Source organism: Pseudoliparis swirei, unplaced genomic scaffold (genome assembly GCF_029220125.1).
Source record: "Pseudoliparis swirei isolate HS2019 ecotype Mariana Trench unplaced genomic scaffold, NWPU_hadal_v1 hadal_26, whole genome shotgun sequence".
Classification (NCBI taxonomy): domain Eukaryota; kingdom Metazoa; phylum Chordata; class Actinopteri; order Perciformes; family Liparidae; genus Pseudoliparis; species Pseudoliparis swirei.
The window spans coordinates 90,918-101,584 of record NW_026613262.1 but is presented as its reverse complement, the minus strand read 5'-3'; the positions used below and the strand labels follow the sequence as shown (position 1 = coordinate 101,584).

The following is a 10,667-nucleotide window of genomic DNA, read 5'->3' as shown; positions in this document are numbered from 1 at the left end:
GTTGTCCTCATGTTGTCTTCATGTTGTCCTCATGTTGTCCTCATGTTGTCTTCATGTTGTCCTCATGTTGTCTTCATGTTGTCCTCATGTTGTCCTCATGTTGTCTTCATGTTGTCTTCATGTTGTCCTCATGTTGTCCTCATGTTGTCTTCATGTTGTCCCCATGTTGTCCCCATGTTGTACCCATGTTGTCCCCATGTTGTCCCCATGTTGTACCCATGTTGTCCCCATGTTGTACCCATGTTGTCCACATGTTGTCCCCATGTTGTACCCATGTTGTCCCCATGTTGGGCCCATGTTGTCCCAATGTTGTCCCCATGTTGTACCCATGTTGTCCCCATGTTGGACCCATGTTGTCCCCATGTTGTCCCCATGTTGTACCCATGTTGTACCCATGTTGTCCCCATGTTGTCCCCATGTTGTCCCCATGTTGTACCCATGTTGTCCCCATGTTGTACCCATGTTGTCCCCATGTTGTCCCCATGTTGTACCCATGTTGTACCCATGTTGTCCCCATGTTGTACCCATGTTGTCCCCATGTTGTCCCCATGTTGTACCCATGTTGTCCCCATGTTGTCCCCATGTTGTACCCATGTTGTCCCCATGTTGTTCCCATGTTGTCCCCATGTTGTACCCATGTTGTACCCATGTTGTACCCATGTTGTCCCCATGTTGTACCCATGTTGTCCCCATGTTGTACCCATGTTGTCCCCATGTTGTCCCCATGTTGTACCCATGTTGTCCCCATGTTGTTCCCATGTTGTCCCCATGTTGTACCCATGTTGTCCCCATGTTGTCCCCATGTTGTACCCATGTTGTACCCTGCATTCTGGCCTGGCAAAGCTCTTTTACGAGGCATCTTTGCTACCTTAAATAATTAAAATGTTTTTTAATAACTCTACTCTCATTTACAAAAACATGACTAATTCTATTGCACAAATGTCCTGTCTTTATGTTAAATTCTTTATAATACATCTTACTTGTTCAAAGAGCTGTTTGGAAATTTTTGGAAACACTGGAGTTAATAAGCGTGTCTTCTTGTCTGATCAATACGCAACTGTGAGGTGCGCGACTCGTCTAAGCGGCCAGCTGCTGATCACTCACTCAACAGCCCGACGTGCATGAATAGATCAAAATAGAACAAAATAGAACAACACATTTTTTGGGAGCACCGAAGACCCATTTTGACCCAGGAAAAACCCTGCTGTGTGCCGGATGTGTCGGCGCGCATCACGGCAGAGCGATGCGACCCGAGAAGTGTTAACGGGGGGGTGCTGAGCGATTAAACATCTCTCTTGTTCTGCCTGTTTTATGATATACATGCCTAAAAGGCGCCTAATATTTCTAGACTGAAATAATAGCGGCATTATAATTATTATAACTATGAGGATTTTTTTAGTTGCCTATTTTGTGGAGCCCCCTCAGGACGTGGTGCCCTACGCAGTGCAGAGTGCGCTATGGGCTGGCGGCGCTGATCACAACTCTGATCAAAACATAAACTAATACTACAAGAGGGCGCCCCATTTGACATTGTTTTGTTTGGCGGTCAGAAAAATAGGTCAGATAAAAGACTAACACGTAATTTAAATCATAAATATTTTTATATTGATTTCAAACTTTTCAAAATTGAAAATTAAAAACATTTTATTTATTTATTGTAAATGACCTCTCGCGGCCCACCTGCAGTACCTTCGCGGCCCACAGTTTGGGAATCGCTGGTGTAGCCCATTTCTTTTTTTTCACAGCAGAACTCCAGGGGAGCGCTTGATTCCTCCACGGTGAGGGCAGCTCATGTTTGCGTGCTGCGGCACATTAAAACATTAAATAACTGAGAGTTTTTTCAGCGTGAGAAATACGATGTGTGGCGGGAGTGCGTGACGTAAGACCGAAATGCGTGACTGTCACGCTCAATGCGTGACACTTGAGAGCCCTGCATTAACACACCGTAGTCTCTGCTCGTGTCGGTTTTAAAATCTTCTTCTGTTGCTGACTCCGGGACTCTTTGGGGTAAATAGGATGTCTATGCAGCGCACAGGTTTATAGATGCGCTCCTTAGCGCCATCTATCGTCGCGGAGTTTGAAAAGGAACCAACACGTCTCGGCCCAAAATCAGAATTTCTTTTGCCGTGAGAAATTGGTTGTGTGGCGTGAGAGCGTGAAAACATCCAAACGCGTGTGTCACACGGCGAAACCGTGAGAGTTGGTAGCTCTGGTATCTAGCTAGCTATTTCAGCTATCTATCTAGCTAAACCGCAGCTCCTCCATTCTGTGATCATGAAAATGATTTCTTCCGCTGTCCGGGCACTTTAATGGAGCTTGTCACTGAGTCGTCGCAGACTCGTCACTGCGCAGACATGCCGCAGACGCGCCTGGCCGACCCTCCGTCTGCTGGCACTTTTTGACTCGTAGTGGCACTTTTTGACTAACTGTGGCACTCTTTGACTAGTAGTGGCACTTTTTGACTAGCTGTGGCACTTTTTAACTAGTAGTGGCACTTTTTGACCAGCTGCGGCATCTGCTGGCAAGTGCCACTGAGTGCCAGTGCTTAAACTTTAGACTAACAGTGGCATCTCCTCAAAGGAGAATTTCATGGAGGTATAACAGTTTGACATGGTAAAAAAAATAATTATATATATTTTTTTTATTAAAGAAAGGCGGGTACATTTTACATATCATGGTATATAAGTGTTATATATTATGAAGTGAAACGTAGTAGTAGCAAAACAATATTCAATATAGTACAGCAGTATTGTTCAGCAATATCGTATTGCATATGAGAGTAAAACGGAGGTAATTGTGTTTGGACCAAATGGCGATGTCCCCTCCATTGACCTGGGTTCCCTGCAACAGTATGCAAAACCCATGGTCTCTAATCTGGGCGTTAAAATCGACAGTGCTTTTAAATTAGATAAACAGATAAACTCTGTGGTTAAGTCCAGTTTTTATCACCTGAGGCTGCTGTCCAAAATTAAACCGGTTTTATCCGCTTCTGATTTTGAGCGTGTAATTCATGCATTTGTTTCTGCGTTTAGATTACTGTAATGCACTTCATGCCGGCTTAAACAAGACTTAGCTGGCCGCCTGCAGCGTGTGCAAAACGCTGCGGCTCGGTTCTTACAGGAACCCAAGTACGATCACATCACCCCAGTCCTGTTTTCCCTCCATTGGCTTCCTGTCCACTTTAGAGTTCATTTTAAGATTTTATTGTTTGTTTTTAAAGCGCTTAATGGGCTGGCCACTCAGTACATCTCTGACCTCATACAGGTGTACACCCCCTCAAGGGGTCTGAGATCGGCTGACCAGCTCCTCCTAGTAGTCCCTAAAACTAAGAAAATTACCAGAGGAGACCGGGCCTTCTCAGCAGTAGCCCCCAGGCTCTGGAACGACCTGCCCCCCCAGGTCAAATTGTCGCCCACCCTCCAAACCTTTAAGTCCCGCCTGAAGACCCACCTCTTTTCCCTCGCTTTCGAGTCAGTTTGAGCTATGTTTTGTATTGATTTCTCTCTATTTTGTTTGTATGCCTTTTATCTACTACTGTAATATTATATTTTATTATTATGCTATGCTTACTGTGAAGCACTTCGTTAAACCCTCTGTTTTTAATATGTGCTATATAAATAAATTGGATTGGATTGGATTGGATTGCAAGTAAGTCTAAAAAAATACATTATCTATCTATTTGTACACTTAGGCAATGACAAAAGAAAAAACCCGCAGCTTCTCCATTCTATGATCATGAAACTGATTAACGGCAGCTGATCTGTCGTAACAACAATGGTTGTTCCGCCCACAGCTTCTCGGCGAGTGTCGTTCGCTTGCTGCTGTCCTGCCACTTGAGTGTTGCTGCCGGCGACTCGTCGCAAACACGCCGCTGAGTTGTCGCTGAGTACTGGCACCGAGCGGCACTTGCCACAGACTTGTGTTGGGGAAAATCATATAACCTTGGTTGAACTCCTTAGAGTTAGCCAGCATAAATAATGATGTACCTTGCTATGACACGTTATGTAACATGTTCTCCTGAATGCGGACTACGATCCCTTGTTATCTAGTGCGGTCGGGTCACTGTCACCTTGATCCAACCGGAGTAAATCATGTGCCGGCTCTTCAAATAATTGATGTGATTGGTTAGAAGGTCTGATGGGAGGGTTACATTTACACTACAAATATGTGCTAAATATTCTAGAAAGACGGACTTGTTCACTTGTTGGATGTTGCCTTGTGCTCATTAATACAGTCCCGCTGGGTTGCTACATCAAATCATTGTCTCTCTGCTCTTCATTTTGCCACAACATATTGGAGCCCAAGCCTTAGACTTAAGTATAAGCAATTAAAGGTAAAGACAACACATAGTCAAAGTCTGACATTAGGAGAAGATAAAAACACAGACCTGAATAAAAAACTGACTGCTGACAAATACACCAGGGTGGCTTTGCATGATTACTAACTAGTGGCTATGCATTATTATAAACTATTGGCTTTGCATAATACAAACTATTGGCTTTGCATGATTACTAACTATTGGCTTTGGATAATTATGAACTAATAGCTTTGTTTTACAATTTGTTTTTGTTATTATTATTTTATTTTATTTTATATTTATTTTTTGAATTATTTTAAGAATGCAGCAGTGAGCATAATCTAAACGATGATTAATGAGAAATAACCTGCTTGGGCTTTATAAAATAAAATAGAGGGGGGAAATGAGTGCGACACCAGTGGAACGTGTAAAGAAGAGAGGTAGAACTAAAAACAATGTACTTGTTTAAGGTTGAAGGTCAGGGAGTTAGGAAGGAGTGTAAGAGACGGGTTAGTGGAATTAATAGATAAATAGAAAGACAAAGCAAGTCAGAGGGGACGAGAAGAGAGAGCATAAAGGGGAGTTAGGAAAGAATGGAAGAGACGGGTTAGTTGAATTTATAGAAAGAATAAGCAAGTAAGAGAGAGCAGAGAGGGGAGTTAGTTCAGACGCATTTAACACCGCATGACATGTTAACAGGCACACCGATGCCAGCACCTCAACTCAGGGGGCCCTACAAGGGAACCCCACTTGAGAAGCTGCAGCTGGAGCTAAACGACTATATGGAGCAACTAACTGCCATACATAGATCTATCTATCTCCAGGAGAAGGGAAAGGAACCGAGGTCCGACCAGAAACCTGAGAAACCAGTGGTACCAGGGGTACATCAAGATCTTCCGGCGACAGTGGCACGAGCCAAGACTGGAAGGTCCCTCCAGAGCGGTGCGAGCAACGCCAACAGCGGTCCAGGTGGAAGGAAGTACAACGTGGTCTCACTTGAGTCTTTGCACGAAGGACAAAACCAAGGACTGTTGAAAGCAGAGGACAATGACCGACCAGGTGAGCCTGGAACATGTGTTAAAACTAATGAGCTTCCTGATATGGACGTTGACGGGGAGCATGGGGAAGGAGAGACCGACGATGGTGGAACCTGAGACGACATCAGAGAGCAGGCAGGACAGCAGCCAGATGATGACCCTTCATCCATCTTGGAGAGAAGCCAGGAGCCATGAATCAAGTTGAGTACGATGCAACCACATCTATTCAAACCCATGATAGACCAGGACCTATGCCAGCATTGTCAAAGCTTACACTTAGAAATGCTGGCAAGGGGGGGTGGTTATGGGATTGGTTAGACCAAATGTTTGGAGAATGGGGGTCTGTATTGGTAAATACGGGCATTAACGCATTGATAGTCCTAATTGTAGCTTTTCTATTGGCATGTTGCATCGTACCCATCCTGAGGAGGCAGTGTCGGAGAACGATGGACAAACAGACGGTGTTACGACCTCCAACTGGCTCAGATGATGAACATGATGACGATCGATCGAGGGACAAAGGCCCAGTTTGCTCAAATGGTGATTGGACGACCGAACCCGTTTCCCATTTCGGACTAACTGAAGGACTCAGACTACATGGAGGAAACGGGACTAGAAGGCATGTCAGCCAAGACGACAACCTGAAGGTTGTTGAAAGAAGAACAAGTCCAAGATCACCACGTCACATGTTGGATTATCTTTCCAGAAGGACGAAGCGAGAAATTTATAACAAATAAGAGTATGTTACGATAAAATGCATGTATTAATCAAATGATTCCCATCGCAAATGTACTAGTGTTTTAGCAAAAACACATGTTGAATTGAGGTGTATTATAAACTGTGCATCTAATAAGTACAGGTATAGGGTTAAATAATTAGCAGAAACTACAATGTGTGATGAATCAGTTAAATGCATGTTTGTCTGAAGAACAGGTTCACTTCATGCCAGAGCGGTGGTCGCTTGGCGGGACACGACCATAAGGACGTTTTTCCTGTAACAGCAACCTATGGGTTTTTTCGTCCTTATATGAAAAGTGAACCTGTAATATTGCATCATGTATTTGAAATGATCTTGTTAAATTAAAATGTTATGTATTCTTATATAATCAAGTATATATAATTTACATAACCACTCAGTCATGAATTCTGAAAAGAGTGTATAACCACTACGTTGTTATCATGCTGTAAGAGATCAATACTTTGGGTTACATGTCCTATCAGACCAATGTTATATGAAATTAGGATGGGGGTCCAGAGACCCCCAGAGGGGGGATATGTTGGGGGAAATCATATAACCTTGGTTGAACTCCTTAGAGTTAGCCATCATAAATAATGATGTACCTTGCTATGACACGTTATGTAACAGATGTTCTCCTGAATGCGGACTACGATCCCTTGTTATCTAGTGCGGTCGGGTCACTGTCACCTTGATCCAACCGGAGTAAATCATGTGCCCGGCTCTTCAGATAATTGATGTGATTGGTTAAAAGGTCTGATGGGAGGGTTACATTTACACTACAAATATGTGCTAAATATTCTAGAAAGACGGACTTGTTCACTTGTTGGATGTTGCCTTGTGCTCATGAATACAGTCCCGCTGGGTTGCTACATCAAATCATTGTCTCTCTGCTCTTCATTTTGCCACAACACTTGCCACTGAGTTGTCGGTGCCAGTGATTGCACTCGCCCTCTCTCATCTCTGTTGCCACCGACCTCGACTGCAGGAACCTGGTGTGACACTCGACAGTCAACTCTCCCTGACTGCCGACATTACACCTGCAACACGTTCCTGTAGGTCCATGCTGCTCAACATCAGGAGAATCAACCTCTGCTCACTCAGGAGGAGGCACAGGTTCTGGTCCAGGTTCTGATCATCTCACACCTGGACTACTAACTCCCTCCTGGCAGGTCTACCTGCTAGTGCCATCCGACCTCTGCAGCTCATCCAGAACGCAGCAGCTCGACTGGTATTTAACCTAAATTCACCCACACTACTCGCCTCCCTTCACTGGTTACCAGTGGCTTCCCGTATCCACTTCAAAACATTGGTACTTGTGTACCGAGTTGCGAACGGATCGGGCCCCGTCTACATCCAGGACTTGGTCAAGCCTCACACCCCAACACGTTCACAACAACCAATCGACTCGTGACTCTGTCACTTCCCAATGACATCAGGAAAGCAGAGAGTCTCTAAAACTTTCAGACGGAAACTAAAAACACTTCTTTTCCGACTATCTTGAATAAAAACAGATGTCAAAGTTACTAAAGTCCTCCTGAGACAGTTTAAAGCAGTTAAAGTGAGTTTCTGTGTCGTGGGACTGTGGACAGACAGCCACAGTTATATTGTTAATAATTCATCAGGTATGAAGTGATAAGAGAGGAACTTCCTGCCCGAGTAAAGCTAAAGTGTTGTGTTAATCCTGGTGATCACAGGTGTGAATATGATCAGATGTACTCACCAGTGTTTGGAAGAGACTCTGTTGAGTTGTTGAGAAAAACCTGAAGACGTCACTTTGAATCGTCTCTGAGAGAAAAGCAGAGACTCGTCTCGACTGCAGTGTTTCTGACTCTGAAGTTAACTCTCGTTTCCTGAGTGTGACGCAGCAGCTCTCCTCTTCAGGGTGGCTCCGCCTCTTACCTGCAGCTCTGTGGGTGTAAACCTCACCTTCACCTCCCTGTGACTCTCAAAGTCGTCTGCCAGTGGCGGCAGGTGAAATATTTTTGGGGTAGGGCCATCCAATCAATTTCTGCAAACATCCCAGTATGATTCAAAACAAGTATCAAACATGCTTTTCTACTTTGTAGTTGAATATTTAACATTTATTCCAACACTGCTGACATCATGAGGACTTCTTATTCACTCTTATCTGCAGCTCTTATGAAAGACCGGCAGGAGGAAATGCAGAAAGAGCTTCATGAGAACTTCACATGATACACAAGTTCAAAGTACAACGACATAAAACGTAGTCGTAAATAAATATATGTTGAAATGCCTGAACCTTCAGGTACATGCTTGGCGTTTTGCCAAAAGCCGATCTCCCTGAGATGGCTTCTCTGCTGTTGCCCTTCAAAACAAAAGCTCAACATTGAGGATGAACAGAGAGTATATTGGGTCTATAACTTTATTTGCATTGTTCTAACAAAGTGATTGCACATTTGGTTTACTTGAATGTAATTGCAATTTTATTTATTCTGTTATTTGAAAAGGCACAGATGGAGTCATCACAAAACGTTTTTTTCACTAAAAAGTCAGCAGAGACCATTTTGTTGGGCGGTGGGGCATGAACATCTTTCTTCAAGGTCGGGCGCCACAGAAACAGTTTGAGAGCCACTGCTTTAAAGGAATAGTTAAAAACATTAGAAAGAAAACAAAGTTTGTCTTCTAAGTGGACTTATGTGTCTCAACTGTCTTTGTTTTTAATGTCGTAAAACGTTGGTAGTTTGGACTCTGACTGTGTGTGTGTGTGTGTGTGTGTGTGTCGCAGGGCGGAGAAAGCAGAAGGCAACCAAAGAGACGGCGGGCATGGCGAAGGTGAGCTCACACCTGTTGGATCACTTCCTGATATCACCTGTCAATCAACTCGGAGCAGATTAGTGAGCTGTGTGGTTTCTCTACAAAGTCTTCATCACATCATGTCAACATCTTCACTGTATGCTCTGTAACTGATGATTATATTTGGAGTAGAAGCAGTCAGCATCATTTTTAGGCTTTTATTCTGAAGGCAGCAGTCGGTGATCAGCCGGTTGCTTTTATCTGGCTCCTTATTGGATAATGGGGATTGAAGGAGCGTTTCTCCCAGCATGCAGCTGGACTTCAACTGGCTCACAGATCAGAGCTCCTCTCGGGACGATGACCTCCTGTGAGGTCTGACCTCAGGGACCCGGAAGGACCCGAGCGAGGAGCCCGAGTTCCCGTGGCTGACCGTTGTTTGTCCTGCAGCTCCCGGACCTGAAGGACGCCGAGGCCGTGCAGAAGTTCTTCCTGGAGGAGATCCAGCTGGGGGAGGAGCTGCTGGCTCAGGGTAACGCCTCCACGCACCGACACCGGCTGCACCTTCAGTTTGATTGCGGCGTGCATTCTCATTGGTCCTCAGCGAGTTAAAGTCTCTCCCCTGGGGGAGGGGCTTCCTGGGGGGGCGTCTGACCGACCGCGAGGATCTTGGATCATTTGAATTTCTCAGCCGGGAAGCAGACGCGTGGAAGCGTGACAAACGACAGAAAGTTTGGAGGATTAGTTTCAGCGGAGTGTACATACACTGACCTGTGACTGGACTAAGGATGGGAGGCGATGGTGATGGAGAGGGTGGGAGTGAGGATATGGATTATAACAGCTGGACTGAAGTGGGGAATAAGAAACGAGCCAGGAGTCGTAGCAGTAGATCTGGTAGTCGTGGGGACGGGAGAGAGAAAAGCAGGAGGATGAGGGAGAGGATTGCAGAGAAGGAGGGGTTCAAAATAATTGTGAGATTCAAGGACGGAAATGACATTCGCAAAATAAGCCCGGTGGCGCCGACTCGCGGGTTGAAGGAGAAAGTTGGCGAGATTGTGATGGCGAAGGTGCTGGCTGATGGCGGATTGTTGATCCAGTGAAGGACGAGAGGCAGAGAGGGAAAGCAATGAAGCTGGAAAGAGTGTGCAACATAGTGGTTGAGAGCGTGAAGAAGTGAAATGATGGGCCCTTTGTTAGAGGCGTGATATACGGGATCCCAGTGGAAGAGAACGTGGAGGAACTGAGAGCAAGTATTAAAGGGGCTCAAGTTCTAGGGATTAAACGTCTGCAGGCAAGACGAGGTGCAGAAAGGGTGGACAGTTTGTCAGTGCTGCTCGATTTTGAAGAAAGGGTGTTGCCTGACTCAGTTACGGTGGGGTATCTAAGGTATAGAGTAAGAGCACATGTCCCACCACCTTTGAGGTGTTTCAAATGCCAAAAGTATGGCCATATTGCGGCAGCGTGTAAAGGGAAGCAAAGATGTGGAGAATGTGGAGGGGAACATGACTACGGGAAATGTGAGGCTGGGACAGATCAAATGTGCAAATTGCGGAGGTGCACACAGTGTGGCCTCTGGTGGTGTGAAGTGAGAAAGAAGGCAGTGGGAGTGCAGCAGCTGGAAGTGAAAATGAATATATCGTATGCAGAAGCAGCAAAGAGGGCTCAGAGGGAAAGAGGGGGGAGGGGGAGAGAGGGGGGGGGAGAGGGGGGGAAAGAGGGGGGAGAGAGGGGGAGATGTAGTCAGGAAGGAACTCAACAGCCAAGTGAACAACTATCGACTAAGAGTCAAAGGGGAGATGAGAACATAATGGCCGTAAATAAGGAGAACTTTGTGTTTTTCATG

At 45.2% G+C, this 10,667-nt stretch overlaps 1 long non-coding RNA gene and 1 pseudogene across 1 annotated transcript; one reads left to right on the top strand and one right to left on the bottom strand.

Annotated features, from left to right (window-relative positions):
- LOC130190991 (RNA-binding protein 34-like) overlaps positions 1–10,667 on the bottom strand; it is a 98,955-nt pseudogene that overhangs the window by 40,528 nt on the left and 47,760 nt on the right.
- Positions 3,701–9,360, top strand: LOC130191116 (uncharacterized). Its single transcript, XR_008831120.1, has 3 exons — positions 3,701–7,301; positions 8,820–8,866; positions 9,275–9,360. It is a non-coding gene; the product is annotated as an uncharacterized LOC130191116 (long non-coding RNA).